General features: G+C 48.3%; 1 protein-coding gene across 1 annotated transcript in view; it reads right to left on the bottom strand.

Annotated features, from left to right (window-relative positions):
• The window catches only part of necab1 (N-terminal EF-hand calcium binding protein 1), a 152,482-nt gene that overhangs the window by 129,207 nt on the left and 8,077 nt on the right, over positions 1 to 15,198 (bottom strand). The gene's annotated exons all lie outside the window — the stretch shown is intronic.

Below are 15,198 nucleotides of genomic sequence, written 5' to 3'. Positions count from 1 at the left end.
TATGGAGGGCTTATGGAGGGCTGATATGGAGGGCTGCTTATGGAGGGCTGTTATGGGAGGGCTGTTATGGAGGGCTGTTATGGAGGGCTGATATGGAGGGCTGTTATGTTATGGAGGGCTGATATGGAGGGCTGATATGGAGGGCTGATATGGAGGGCTGATATGGAGGGCTGATATGGAGGGCTGTTATGGAGGGCTGTTATGGAGGGCTGTTATGGAGGGCTGATATGGAGGGCTGTTATGGAGGGCTGATATGGAGGGCTGATATGGAGGGCTGATATGGAGGACTGTTATGGAGGACTGTTATGGAGGGCTGTTATGGAGTGCTGATATGGAGGGCTGATATGGAGGACTGATATGGAGGGCTTATGTGGAGGGCTGATACGGAGGGCTTATGTGGAGGGCTGATGTGGAGGGCTGATGTGGAGGGCTGATACGGAGGGCTGATACGGAGGGCTTATGTGGAGGGCTGATGTGGAGGGCTGATATGGAGGGCTGATATGGAGGGCTGTTATGGAGGGCTTATGTGGAGGGCTGATGTGGAGGGCTGATGTGGAGGGCTGATACGGAGGGCTTATGTGGAGGGCTGATGTGGAGGGCTGATATGGAGGGCTGATATGGAGGGCTGTTATCGAGGGCTGTTATGGAGGACTGATATGGAGGGCTGTTATGGAGGGCTGATATGGAGGGCTGATGTGGAGGGCTGATGTGGAGGGCTGATATGGAGGGCTGTTATCGAGGGCTGTTATGGAGGACTGATATGGAGGGCTGTTATCGAGGACTGTTATGGAGGGCTGATATGGAGGGCTGATGTGGAGGGCTGATGTGGAGGACTGATGTGGAGGGCTGATGTGGAGGGCTGATGTGGAGGGCTGATGTGGAGGACTGTTTTGGAGGGCTGTTATGGAGGGCTGTTATCGAGGACTGTTATGGAGGGCTGATATGGAGGGCTGTTATCGAGGACTGTTATGGAGGGCTGATATGGAGGGCTGTTATCGAGGACTGTTATGGAGGGCTGTTATGGAGGGCTGTTATCGAGGACTGTTATGGAGGGCTGATATGGAGGGCTGTTATCGAGGACTGTTATGGAGGGCTGATATGGAGGGCTGTTATGGAGGACTGTTATGGAGGGCTGATATGGAGGGCTGTTATCGAGGACTGTTATGGAGGGCTGATATGGAGGGCTGTTATGGAGGGCTGATATGGAGGGCTGATGTGGAGGGCTGTTTGCAGCTCCTCAACACTGGGGGGGACAACGTTCCAAATGGCACCCTATTTACATTTACATTTTACATTTAAGTCATTTAGCAGACGCTCTTATCCAGAGCGACTTACAATCAATACTTTTGACGAGATGAAAGGGAAAGTGGCTTTGAAGGACTAGCTGCTCCCTGAGCCTGAGCAATCCCTCTGTCCCTCCATCCCTCCCTCCATCCATCCATCCATCCCTCCCTCCCCCTCCCTCCCTCCCTCCATCCCTCCATCCCTTCCTCTCTAACTAAATGCTTGTGTTCCTAGCTCCAACAGTGCAGTAGTATCTAACTAAATGCTTGTGTTCCTAGCTCCAACAGTACAGTAGTATCTAACTAAATGCTTGTGTTCCTAGCTCCATCAGTACAGTAGTATCTAACTAAATGCTTGTGTTCCTAGCTCCAACAGTGCAGTAGTATCTAACTAAATGCTTGTGTTACTAGCTCCAACAGTGCAGTAGTATCTAACTAAATGCTGGTGTTCCTAGCTCCAACAGTGCAGTAGTATCTAACTAAATGCTGGTGTTCCTAGCTCCAACAGTGCAGTAGTATCTAACTAAATGCTGGTGTTCCTAGCTCCATCAGGGCAGTAATATCTAACTAAATGCTGGTGTTCCTAGCTCCATCAGGGCAGTAATATCTAACTAAATGCTGGTGTTCCTCGCTCCAACCATGCAGTAATACATAACAATACAAAACAATACACACAAATCACAAAAATCTAAAGAAAGGAATGATGAAATATATAAATATTAGAACGAGCCACGTCAGTCTGGAATATACAGTGCATTCGGAAAATATTCAGACCCCTTGACTTTTTCCACATTTAGTTACCTTAAAAAATCGATAGATTTTTTTTGTTACACACAATAGCCCATAATGACCAAGCAAAAACAGGTTTTTAGACATTTTTGCAAATTTATAGACTGAAATATAACATTTACATAAGTATTCAAACCCTTTGTCATGCAGGTGAAAGAGGACCCAAAAGCGACTTGGCGAAAACAGAGTCTTTAATCCAGTAAAGTAAATACAAACAAAAAACACAACTTTCACTCGAAATGACGAGGACAAACTGGAGACTCGATCTTGAACAGCAGGTGAACAGCAGGTTGCCTCGGGAAGGCACTTGAACCAGACAGACTCAGACACCTGCTCACCACGCAGCATCTGAGGAAAACACGACACGACAGGGCGATACACAAACACAGCACGGTGAATTCTAGACAAGGAACCGACAGGACAGGAACGGAACACAAAGGAAGAAATAGGGACTCTAATCAGGGGAAAGGATCGGGAACAGGTGTGGGAAGACTAAATGATTGATTAGGGGAATAGGAACAGCTGGGAGCAGGAACGGAACGATAGAGAGAAGAGAGAGCGAGAGAGTGAGAGAGGGAGGGGGAGAGAGAGGGATAGAAAGAGGGAAAGAACCTAATAAGACCAGCAGAGGGAAACGAATAGAATGGGAAGCACAGGGACAAGACAAGATAATAAATGACAAAACATGACACCCTTTACTCGGTACCTTGTTGAAGCACCTTTGGCAGCGATAACAGCCTTGAGTCTTTATGGGTATGACTCTAAAAGCTTGGCACACCTGTATTTGGTGAGTTTCTCCCATTCTTCTCTGCAGATCCTCTCAAGCTCTGTCAGGTTGGATGGAGAGCTGTTTTCAGGTCTCTCCAGAGATGTTCAATCAGGTTCAAGTCCGGGCTCTGGCTGGGCTACTCAAGGACATTCAGAGACTTGTACCGAAGCCACTCCTGCGTTGTCTTGGCTGTGTGCTTAGGGTTGTTGTCCTGTTGGAAGGTGAACCTATGCCCCAGTCAGGTCCTGAGCGCTCTGGAGCAGGTTTTCATCAAGGATCTCTCTGTACTTTGCTCCGTTCATCTTTCCCTCGATCCTGACTAGTGTCCCAGTCCCTGCTGCTGAAAAACATCCGCACAGCCTGATGCAGCCACCACCATGCTTCACCGTAGGGATGGTGCCAGGTTTTCTCCAGATGTGATGCTTGACATTCAGGCCAAAGAGTTCAATCTTGGTTTCATCAGACAAAATAATCTTGTTTCTCATGGTCTGAGAGTTCTTTAGGAGCCTTTTAGCAAACTCCAAGAGGGCTGTCATGTGCCTTTTACTGAGTGCTGCAGAGATGGTTGTCCTTCTGGAAGGTTATCCCATCTTCACAGAGGAACTCTGGTGCTCTGTCAGAGTGACCACCAGGTTCTTGGTCACCTCTCTGACCAAGGCCCTTTCCCCCGATTGCTCAGTTTGGCCGGGCGGCCAGCTCTAGGAAGAGTCTTGGTGGTTTCAAACTTCTTCCATTTAAGAATGATGGAGGCCACTGTGTTCTTGGGGACCTTCAATGATGAATGCATTTTTTAGAACATTTACCCAGATCTGTGCCTCAACACAATCCTGTCTCAGAGCTCGACAGACAATTTGTTCGATGTCTTGTCTTGGTTTTTGCTCTGACATGCACTGTCAACTGTGGGACCTTATATAGACCTGTGTGTGCCTTTTCAAATCATGTCAAATCAATTGAATTTACCACAGGTGGACTCCAATCAAGTTGTAGAAACATCTCAACGATGTTCAATGGAAACAGGATGCACCTGAGCTCTATATGGAATCTCATAGCAAAGGGTCTGAATACTTACGGTACCAGTCAAAAGTTTGGACACATCTACTCATTCCAGGGTTTTTCTTTATTTGTACTATTTTCTACATTGTAGAATAATAGTGAAGACATCAAAACTATGAAATAACACATTTGGAATCATGTAGTAACCAAAAAAGTGTTAAACAAATCAAAATATATTCTATAATTGAGATTCTTCAAGTAGCAACCCTTTGCCCTGATGACAGCTTTGCAAACTATTGGCATTCTCTCAACCAGCTTAATGAGGTAATCACCTGGAATGCCTTTAAAGTAACAAAATGAAAAACCCTTGAATGAGTAGCTGTTCTAAAACATATGTAAATGAGGTATTTCTGTTTTTTATTTTAAATCAATTTACAAAAATGTCCAAAAACCTGTTTTCTCTTTGTTATTATGAGGTATTGTGTGTGAATGAGGGAAAAAAATATTTAATTCATTTTAGAATAATGCTGTAATGTAACTAACTGTGGATTAAAGGGAGGAGTTCTGAATGCTTTCAGTTTATAGTTTAAGGTATATATATATATATATATATATATATATATATGTGATGGGATGTATACACATTAAGGACAGTTAAATAGGATAGGCCTTGACTAGAATACAGTATATACATTGAGTGTACAAAACATTAAGAACACCTTCCTAGTATTGCGTTGCACCCCGCTTTGCCCTCAATTCATTGGTGCATGGACTCTACAAGGTGTCTAAAGAGTTCCACAGGGATGCCTAGCCCCATGTTGACTCCAATGCTTCCCACAGTTGTGTCAAGTTGACTGGAGGCCCATTGGGTGGTGGACCATTCTTGATACACACGGGAAACTGTTGAGTATGAAAAACCCAGCAGAGTTGCAGTTCTTGACACACTCAAACCGGTGCACCTACGACCATACCTCATTAAAACGCACTTAAATGTTTTGTCTTGCCCATTTGCCCTCTGAATAGCACACATACACAATCCCAGTCTCAATTGTCTCAAGGCTTAAAAATCCTTCTGTCTCCCCCCCTTCATCTACATGTCTCCTCCCCTTCATCTACATGTCTCCTCCCCTTCATCTACATGTCTCCTCCCCTTCATCTACATGTCTCCTCCCCTTCATCTACATGTCTCCTCCCCTTCATCAACACTGATTGAAGTGGATTTAACAGGTGACATCCATAATGGATCACAGCTTTCACCTGGATTCACCTGGTCAGTCTATGTCATGGAAAGAGCAAACATTATTAAAGCGACCAGTGTTCAAAGACTATGTACTGTACATAGGGCAACAGTCTCTAAACTGCAGGCTAGAGTACCGGGTGGTAACCAGGGCAACAGTCTCTAAACTGCAGGCTAGACTACCAGGTGGTAACCAGGGCAACAGTCTCTAAACTGCAGGCTAGAGTTCCGGGTGGTAGCCAGGGCAACAGTCTCTAAACTGCAGACTAGAGTACTGTGTGGTAACCAGGGCAACAGTCTATAAACTGTAGGGTAGAGTTCCAGGTGATAGCCAGGGCAACAGTCTCTAAACTGCAGGCTAGAGTACTGTATGGTAACCAGGGCAACAGTCTCTAAACTGCAGGCTAGAGTTCCCGGGTGGTAACCAGGGCAACAGTCTCTAAACTGCAGGCTAGAGTACCGGGTGGTAACCAGGGCAACAGTCTCTAAACTGCAGGCTAGAGTACCGGGTGGTAACCAGGGCAACAGTCTCTAAACTGCAGGCTAGAGTTCCGGGTGGTAACCAGGGCAACAGTCTCTAAACTGCAGGCTAGAGTTCCGGGTGGTAACCAGGGCAACAGTCTCTAAACTACAGGCTAGAGTTCCGGGTGGTAACCAGGGCAACAGTCTCTAAACTACAGGCTAGAGTTCCGGGTGGTAACCAGGGCAACAGTCTCTAAACTGCAGGCTAGAGTTCCGGGTGGTAACCAGGGCAACAGTCTATAAACTGTAGGGTAGAGTTCCAGGTGATAGCCAGGGCAACAGTCTCTAAACTGCAGGCTAGAGTACTGTATGGTAACCAGGGCAACAGTCTCTAAACTGCAGGCTAGAGTTCCGGGTGGTAACCAGGGCAACAGTCTCTAAACTGCAGGCTAGAGTACCGGGTGGTAACCAGGGCAACAGTCTCTAAACTGCAGGCTAGAGTACCGGGTGGTAACCAGGGCAACAGTCTCTAAACTGCAGGCTAGAGTTCCGGGTGGTAACCAGGGCAACAGTCTCTGAACTGCAGGCTAGAGTTCCGGGTGGTAACCAGGGCAACAGTCTCTAAACTGCAGGCTAGAGTTCCGGGTGGTAACCAGGGCAACAGTCTATAAACTGTAGGGTAGAGTTCCAGGTGATAGCCAGGGCAACAGTCTCTAAACTGCAGGCTAGAGTACTGTATGGTAACCAGGGCAACAGTCTCTAAACTGCAGGCTAGAGTTCCGGGTGGTAACCAGGGCAACAGTCTCTAAACTGCAGGCTAGAGTACCGGGTGGTAACCAGGGCAACAGTCTCTAAACTGCAGGCTAGAGTACCGGGTGGTAACCAGGGCAACAGTCTCTAAACTGCAGGCTAGAGTTCCGGGTGGTAACCAGGGCAACAGTCTCTAAACTGCAGGCTAGAGTTCCGGGTGGTAACCAGGGCAACAGTCTCTAAACTACAGGCTAGAGTTCCGGGTGGTAACCAGGGCAACAGTCTCTAAACTGCAGGCTAGAGTTCCGGGTGGTAACCAGGGCAACAGTCTCTAAACTGCAGGCTAGAGTTCCGGGTGGTAACCAGGGCAACAGTCTATAAACTGTAGGGTAGAGTTCCAGGTGATAGCCAGGGCAACAGTCTCTAAACTGCAGGCTAGAGTACTGTATGGTAACCAGGGCAACAGTCTCTAAACTGCAGGCTAGAGTTCCGGGTGGTAACCAGGGCAACAGTCTCTAAACTGCAGGCTAGAGTACCGGGTGGTAACCAGGGCAACAGTCTCTAAACTGCAGGCTAGAGTTCCGGGTGGTAACCAGGGCAACAGTCTCTAAACTGCAGGCTAGAGTTCCGGGTGGTAACCAGGGCAAAAGTCTCTAAACTGCAGGCTAGAGTTCCGGGTGGTAACCAGGGCAACAGTCTCTAAACTGCAGGCTAGAGTTCCGGGTGGTAACCAGGGCAACAGTCTATAAACTGTAGGGTAGAGTTCCAGGTGATAGCCAGGGCAACAGTCTCTAAACTGCAGGCTAGAGTACTGTATGGTAACCAGGGCAACAGTCTCTAAACTGCAGGCTAGAGTTCCGGGTGGTAACCAGGGCAACAGTCTCTAAACTGCAGGCTAGAGTACCGGGTGGTAACCAGGGCAACAGTCTCTAAACTGCAGGCTAGAGTTCCGGGTGCTAACCAGGGCAACAGTCTCTAAACTGCAGGCTAGAGTTCCGGGTGGTAACCAGGGCAACAGTCTCTAAACTGCAGGCTAGAGTTCCGGGTGCTAACCGGGGCAACAGTCTCTAAACTGCAACGGAGAGTTCCGGGTGGTAACCAGGGCAACAGTCTCTAAACTGCAGGCTAGAGTTCCGGGTGGTAACCAGGGCAACAGTCTCTAAACTGCAGGCTAGAGTACCGGGTGCTAATCGGGGCAACAGTCTCTAAACTGCAGGCTAGAGTTCCGGGTGGTAACCAGGGCAACAGTCTCTAAACTGCAGGCTAGAGTTCCGGGTGGTAACCAGGGCAACAGTCTCTAAACTGCAGGCTAGAGTTCCGGGTGCTAACCGGGGCAACAGTCTCTAAACTGCAACGGAGAGTTCCGGGTGGTAACCAGGGAAACAGTCTCTAAACTGCAGGCTAGAGTTCCGGGTGGTAACCAGGGCAACAGTCTCTAAACTGCAGGCTAGAGTACCGGGTGCTAATCGGGGCAACAGTCTCTAAACTGCAGGCTAGAGTTCCGGGTGGTAACCAGGGCAACAGTCTCTAAACTGCAGGCTAGAGTTCCGGGTGGTAACCAGGGCAACAGTCTCTAAACTGCAGGCTAGAGTTCCGGGTGGTAACCAGCTAGTAACAGTGACTAAAGTTCAGGGAAAGGTACTGGGCAGAGTCCAGCTAGTGATGACAGTCTGGTGGCCTTGCGATAGAAGCTGTTTTTCAGTCTCTTGGTCCCAGCTTTGATGCACCTGTACTGCCTCTGCCTTTTAGATGGTAGCGGGGTGAACAGGCTGTGGTTCGGGTGCCCACCGGTGAAGCCTTGGACTGACCACACCACCCTGTGGAGAGTCCTGTGGTTGAGGACGGTGCCGTTGGCCGTGATATAGATACTGTAGAAGTTTGTGAAGGTCTTAGAGGCTTCCTGTCTCGTCGTTGATGGTCTTCAGGACCACCATTGTTGTGTTGTCTGCAAACTTGATGATTTGAGTTGGAGGCGTGCATGGACACGCAGTCATGGATGAACAGGGAGTACAGGAGAGGGCTGAGCATGCAAGCTTCTGTGGGCACCTGTGTTGAGGATCAGTGGAGCGGTCGTGTTGATGTCTACCTTCACCACCTGGGGGCAGCCTGCCAGGAAGTCCAGGACCCAATTGCAGGGCGAGTTTCAGACCCAGGGCCCCGAGCTTCATGGTGAGCACGGAATATAAAGAGAAAACCGGCCGGTGTCTACAACACCGACGAGAAGCTAAATACCTTGTTCGTCCGCTTCGAAGTAAACACAGTGATGTTATAGCAGAGAAGGAAGTTTTCATGATATAGAGCAGAATTCTGGATCATTGCTACTCGAACTTTCGCAATGCATACAAATCCCCTCCGTCCCCTGCCTTTGAAAAATCTGACCGTGAATCCATGTTGTTGCTCCCAGCCTATAGACAGAAACTAAAACAGGAAACGCCCATGCTCAGGTCAATACAACGCTGGTCTGACCAATCGGCTTCCACGCTTCAAGATTGCTTCGATGACGTTATGGAAAGTTTCAGACAACAACATTGATGTATAAGCTGACTCGGTGAGTGAGTTTATTTGCAAGTGCATCGGAGGTGTCGTACCTTCTGTGACTATTAAAACCTTCCCTAATTAGAAACCGTGGATTAATGGCAGCAACTTTCAATCGTGGCAAGGCAACCGGAAACATGACCGAATACAAACAGCTCTTCCCAATCAAACAAGCAAAGCGTCAAACATGAGATGTATGTGGCAAAGGACTACAAAAAGAAATGCAGCCACGTCGCGGACTTCCACGTCTTGTTCCAAGACAAATTATACAACTTCTTCGCTCACTTTGAGGACAATACAGTGCCACTGACACGACCCGCTACCAAAGCCTGTGACCTTCTCCATGGCCAACGTGAGTAAAACATTTAAACGTGTTAATTAACACTTGCAAGGCTACACGGCACACGGCATCCCCAATAGCGTCCTCAGAGCATGCGCAGACCAGCTGGCTGGTGTGTTTACGGACATATTCAACCAATCCCTATTCCAGTCTGTTGTTCCCTTCAGGAGGGCCACCATTGTTCCTGTTCCCAATAAAGCTCAGGTAACTGAACTAAATGACTACCACCCCCGTAGCACTCACTTCTGTCATCATGAAGTGCTTTGAGAGACTAGTCAAGGATCATATCACCTCCACCCTACCTGATACCCTAGACCTACTCCAATTTGCTTACCGCCCCAATAGGTCCACAGACGATGCAATCGCCATCACACTGCACACTGCCCTAACCCACCTGGACAAGAGGAATACCTATGTAAGAATGCTGTTCATTGACTACAGCTCTCATCTCATATGTAAATACTGTTCTATACTATCTAGTGCATCTTGCCTATGCCGCACGGCCATCGCTCATCCATATATTTATATGTTCATATTCTTATTAATTCCTTTACATTTGTGGGTATAAGGTAGTTGTGAATTTGTTAGATTACTTGTTAGATATTACCGCATTGTCGGAACTAGAAGCACAAGCATTTTGCTACACTCACATTAACATCTGCTAACCATGTGTACGTGACCAATAACATTTGATTTGATTTGATTTATAGCTATGAATGAGAAGGTGTTTTTGATGTGTTGGCATTTTTGTTTTTTTGTTTCTGTATTCTGTTTCCTGTCTGTGGTGTCTCTCCTGGTTGAGTGTCCTGTTTCCTGTCTGTGGTGTCTCTCCTGGTTGAGTGTCCTGTTTCCTGTCTGTGGTGTCTCTCCTGGCTGAGTGTCCTGTTTCCTGTCTGTGGTGTCTCTCCTGGCTGAGTGTCCTGTTTCCTGTCTGTGGTGTCTCTCCTGGTTGAGTGTCCTGTTTCCTGTCTGTGGTGTCTCTCCTGGTTGAGTGTCCTGTTTCCTGTCTGTGGTGTCTCTCCTGGTTGAGTGTCCTGTTTCCTGTCTGTGGTGTCTCTCCTGGTTGAGTGTCCTGTTTCCTGTCTGTGGTGTCTCTCCTGGTTGAGTGTCCTGTTTCCTGTCTGTGGTGTCTCTCCTGGTTGAGTGTCCTGTTTCCTGTCTGTGTCTCTCCTGGTTGAGTGTCCTGTTTCCTGTCTGTGGTGTCTCTCCTGGTTGAGTGTCCTGTTTCCTGTCTGTGGTGTCTCTCCTGGTTGAGTGTCCTGTTTCCTGTCTGTGGTGTCTCTCCTGGTTGAGTGTCCTGTTTCCTGTCTGTGGTGTCTCTCCTGGTTGAGTGTCCTGTTTCCTGTCTGTGGTGTCTCTCCTGGTTGAGTGTCCTGTTTCCTGTCTGTGGTGTCTCTCCTGGTTGAGTGTCCTGTTTCCTGTCTGTGGTGTCTCTCCTGGTTGAGTGTCCTGTTTCCTGTCTGTGGTGTCTCTCCTGGTTGAGTGTCCTGTTTCCTGTCTGTGGTGTCTCTCCTGGCTGAGTGTCCTGTTTCCTGTCTGTGGTGTCTCTCCTGGTTGAGTGTCCTGTTTCCTGTCTGTGGTGTCTCTCCTGGCTGAGTGTCCTGTTTCCTGTCTGTGGTGTCTCTCCTGGTTGAGTGTCCTGTTTCCTGTCTGTGGTGTCTCTCCTGGTTGAGTGTCCTGTTTCCTGTCTGTGGTGTCTCTCCTGGTTGAGTGTCCTGTTTCCTGTCTGTGGTGTCTCTCCTGGTTGAGTGTCCTGTTTCCTGTCTGTGGTGTCTCTCCTGGTTGAGTGTCCTGTTTCCTGTCTGTGGTGTCTCTCCTGGTTGAGTGTCCTGTTTCCTGTCTGTGGTGTCTCTCCTGGTTGAGTGTCCTGTTTCCTGTCTGTGGTGTCTCTCCTGTGTCTCTCCTTGAGTGTCCTGTTTCCTGTCTGTGGTGTCTCTCCTGGTTGAGTGTCCTGTTTCCTGTCTGTGGTGTCTCTCCTGGTTGAGTGTCCTGTTTCCTGTCTGTGGTGTCTCTCCTGGTTGAGTGTCCTGTTTCCTGTCTGTGGTGTCTCTCCTGGTTGAGTGTCCTGTTTCCTGTCTGTGGTGTCTCTCCTGGCTGAGTGTCCTGTTTCCTGTCTGTGGTGTCTCTCCTGGTTGAGTGTCCTGTTTCCTGTCTGTGGTGTCTCTCCTGGTTGAGTGTCCTGTTTCCTGTCTGTGGTGTCTCTCCTGGTTGAGTGTCCTGTTTCCTGTCTGTGGTGTCTCTCCTGGTTGAGTGTCCTGTTTCCTGTCTGTGGTGTCTCTCCTGGTTGAGTGTCCTGTTTCCTGTCTGTGGTGTCTCTCCTGGTTGAGTGTCCTGTTTCCTGTCTGTGGTGTCTCTCCTGGTTGAGTGTCCTGTTTCCTGTCTGTGGTGTCTCTCCTGGTTGAGTGTCCTGTTTCCTGTCTGTGGTGTCTCTCCTGGTTGAGTGTCCTGTTTCCTGTCTGTGGTGTCTCTCCTGGTTGAGTGTCCTGTTTCCTGTCTGTGTCTCTCCTGGTTGAGTGTCCTGTTTCCTGTCTGTGGTGTCTCTCCTGGTTGAGTGTCCTGTTTCCTGTCTGTGGTGTCTCTCCTGGTTGAGTGTCCTGTTTCCTGTCTGTGGTGTCTCTCCTGGTTGAGTGTCCTGTTTCCTGTCTGTGGTGTCTCTCCTGGTTGAGTGTCCTGTTTCCTGTCTGTGGTGTCTCTCCTGGTTGAGTGTCCTGTTTCCTGTCTGTGGTGTCTCTCCTGTTTGAGTGTCCTGTTTCCTGTCTGTGGTGTCTCTCCTGGTTGAGTGTCCTGTTTCCTGTCTGTGGTGTCTCTCCTGGTTGAGTGTCCTGTTTCCTGTCTGTGGTGTCTCTCCTGGTTGAGTGTGAGGCCGAGTCTTCTCTGGTCTCTACTCCTCCCGTTACGGGGTCTGAGACACTGAAGCTTCCCACCATTAGCTCTGACAAATTGAAAACCCTAATCATTGGCGACTTCATTACCCGCAGTATTAGATTTAAAACGAATCATCCATACACTGTTTACCAGGGGGCAGGGCTACCGGCGTTAAGGCTAATCTGAAGATGGTGCTGGCTAAAACTAAAACTGGCGAGTGTAGAGAGTATAGAGATATTGTTATCCACGTCGGCACCAACAATGTTAGGATGAAACAGTCAGAGATCACCAAGCGCAACATAGCTTCAGCGTGTAAATCAGCTAGAAAGATGTGTCGGCATCGAGTAATTGTCTCTGGCCCCCTCCCAGTTAGGGGGAGTGATGAGCTCTACAGCAGAGTCTCACAACTCAATCGCTGGTTGAAAACTGTTTTCTGCCCCTCCAAAAAGATAGAATTTGTAGATAAGTGGCTCTCTTTCTGGGACTCACCCACAAACAGGACCAAGCCTGGCCTGCTGAGGAGTGACGGACTCCATCCTAGCTGGAGGGGTGCTCTCATCTTATCTACCAACATAGACAGGGCTCTAACTCCTGTAGCTCCCCAATGAGATAGGGTGCATGCCAGGCAGCAGGCTGTTAGCCAGCCTGCCAGCTTAGTGGAGTCTGCCACTAGCATAGTTAGTGTAGTCAGCACAGCTATCCCCATTGAGACCGTGTCTGTGCCTCGATCTAGGTTGGGCAAAACTAAACACGGCGGTGTTCGCTTTAGCAATCTCACTGGATTAAAGACCTCCATTCCTGTCATTATTGAAAGAGATTGTGATATCTCACATCTCAAAATAGGGCTACTTAATGTTAGATCCCTTACTTCCAAGGCAGATAGTTTATGAACTAATCACTGATCATAATCTTGATGTGATTGGCCTGACTGAAACATGGCTTAAGCCTGATGAATTTACTGTGTTAAATGAGGCCTCACCTTCTGGTTACACTAGTGACCATATACCCTGCGCATCCCGCAAAGGCGGAGGTGCTGCTAACATTTACGATAGCAAATGTTACCAACAAACATTACCACTTTTTATAGCTACTGTTTACAGGCCTCCTTGGCTGTATACAGCGTTCCTCACTGAGTTTCCTGAATTCCTATCGGACCTTGTAGTTATGGCAGATAATATTCACATTTTAGGTGACTTTAATATTCACATGGAAAAGTCCAAAAGGCTTTCGGGGCCATCATCGACTCAGTGGGTTTTGTCCAACATCGGACCACCGTTTATTACATTTGTAATCGCAACAAATAATCTGCTCAGACCCCAACCAAGGATCAGCAAAAGTCGTGCTATAAATTCCCGGACAACCCAAAGATTCCTAGATGCCCTTCGAGACTCCCTCCAACTACCCAAGGACGTCAGAGTACAAACATCAGACAACCACCTAACTGAGGAACTCAATTTAACATTGTGTAATACCCTAGGTGCAGACACACCCCTAAAAACTAAAAACATTTGTCATGAGAAACTAGCTCCTCGGTATACAGAAAATACCGGTGACCTGAAGCTAGCTTCCAGAAAATTGGAAGGGAAATGGCGCCACACCAAACTGGAAGTCTTTCGACTAGCTTGGAAAGACAGTACCGTGTCGTACTGAAGAGCCCTCACTGCTGCTACACCAAACTTTGACTGTTTCAAGGACAGCTTTTTTCCATCTACGTAACATTGCAAAAATCTGAAACTTTCCATCCAAAGATTATGCTAAAAAATGTATCCATGCTTTTGTCACTTCTACTGCAATGCTCTAGTCTTCGGATACCTGGATAAAAGACTAAATAAACTTCAGTTAAATAAATACGGCTGCTAGAATCCTGACTAGAACCAAAAAATGTGATCATATTACTCCTGTGCTAGGATCCCTACACTGGCGTCCTGTCAAGGCTAGGGCTGATTTCAAGGTTTTACTGCTAACCTACAAAGCATTACATGGGCTTGCTCCTACCTATCTTTCTGATTTGGTCCTGTCCTTTAAGTCATTATTGAAGACTCATCTCTTCAGTAGGTCCTATGATTGAGTGTAGTCTGGCCCAGAAGTGTGAAGGTGAACGGAAAGGCACTGGAGCGACCAAGCACCCTTACTGTTTCTGCCTGGCCGGTTCCCCTCTTTCCACTGAGATTCTCTGCCTCTAACCCTATTACAGGGGCTGAGTCACTGGCTTACTGGTGCTCTTCCGTGCTGTCCCTAGGAGGGGTGCGTCACTTGAGTGGGTTGAGTCACTGACGTGATCTTCCTGTCCGGGTTGGCGCCCACCTCGGGTTCGTGCCGTGGGGGAGATCTTCGTGGGCTATACTCGGCCTTGTCTCAGAGTAGTAAGTTGGTGGTTTGAAGCTTTCCCTCTAGTGGTGTGGGGGCTGTGCTTTGGCAAAGTGGGTGAGGTTATATCCTGCCTGGTTGGCCCTGTCCGGGGGGTAACGTCGGACTGGGCCACAGTGTCTCCTGACCCCTCCTGTCTCAGCCTCCAGTATTTATTCTGCAGTAGTTTATGTGTCGGGGGGCTAGGGTCAGTCTGTTATATCTGGAGTACTTCTCCTGTCTCAGCCTCCAGTATTTATGCTGCAGTAGTTTATGTATCGGGGGGGCTGGGGTCAGTTTGTTATATCTGGAGTATTTCATCCGTCTTATCAGGTGTCCTGTGTGAATTTTAATATGCTCCCTCTAATTCTCTCTCTCTTTCTCACTCTTTCTTTCTCTCTCTCAGAGGACCTCTCTCTCCCTTCCCTCTCGGAGGACCTGAGCCCTTGGACCATGCCTCAGGACTTCCTGGCATGATGACTCCTTGCTGTCCCCAGTCCACCTGGCTGTGCTGCTGCTCCAACAGTTCTGCCTGCGGCTATGCAACCCTGACCTGTTCACCGGACGTGCTACCTGTCCCAGACCTGCTGTTTTCAACTCTCTAGAGACAGCAGGAGTGGTAGAGATACTCTGAATGATCGGCGATGAAAAGCCAATTTACTCCTGAGGTGCTGACCTGTTGCACCCTCTACAACTACTGTGATTATTATTATTTGACCCTGCTGGTCATTTATGGACATTTGTTCTAATCTCCACCCAGCACAGCCAGAAGAGGCCTGGTTCCTCTCTAGGATTATTCCTAGGTTCCTGCCTTTCTAGGGAGGTTTTC

Source organism: Oncorhynchus gorbuscha, linkage group LG24 (assembly GCF_021184085.1).
Source record: "Oncorhynchus gorbuscha isolate QuinsamMale2020 ecotype Even-year linkage group LG24, OgorEven_v1.0, whole genome shotgun sequence".
In the NCBI taxonomy this organism is placed as follows: domain Eukaryota; kingdom Metazoa; phylum Chordata; class Actinopteri; order Salmoniformes; family Salmonidae; genus Oncorhynchus; species Oncorhynchus gorbuscha.
Note: the sequence above shows the minus strand (reverse complement) of the source record. Positions and strands in the feature narration are given on the sequence as shown.